This window comes from Bombus impatiens, unplaced genomic scaffold, assembly GCF_000188095.3.
Source record: "Bombus impatiens unplaced genomic scaffold, BIMP_2.2 scf_0075, whole genome shotgun sequence".
Classification (NCBI taxonomy): Eukaryota; Metazoa; Arthropoda; class Insecta; order Hymenoptera; family Apidae; genus Bombus; species Bombus impatiens.
In genome coordinates, this window is record NT_176494.1 from 268,644 (window position 1) to 268,978 (window position 335).

The window sequence follows — 335 nt, forward strand, 5'->3', positions numbered from 1 at the left end:
GTCGCCGTCCCGGGGGTCAAGGCCCCTGTTCGTAACGTCGATGACGGAAAAGACGACGATACCCGTCCCTTGGTTCTTTCGTCCTCGGTCGGCGCATGGACCGTTGGAAGAGGTTGCGTCGTTGTCTTCCTGTTCATCCGCCTCGCTCTCCCTCTTCCTCCTCCTATGATGGTAGTGAATCCTGTTTCGTCGGCCGACGACTCCACGGTCGACAATCGTGCTTGTACGGTTCTTGCGGCGACGCCAGCATCCGTAGCCGGGGGATCGCTCCCCTGGCATTATTTCTCGCCAACACTCCTCCAACTTACGGAGGACAGGTTCTTGAGATCCCCTAG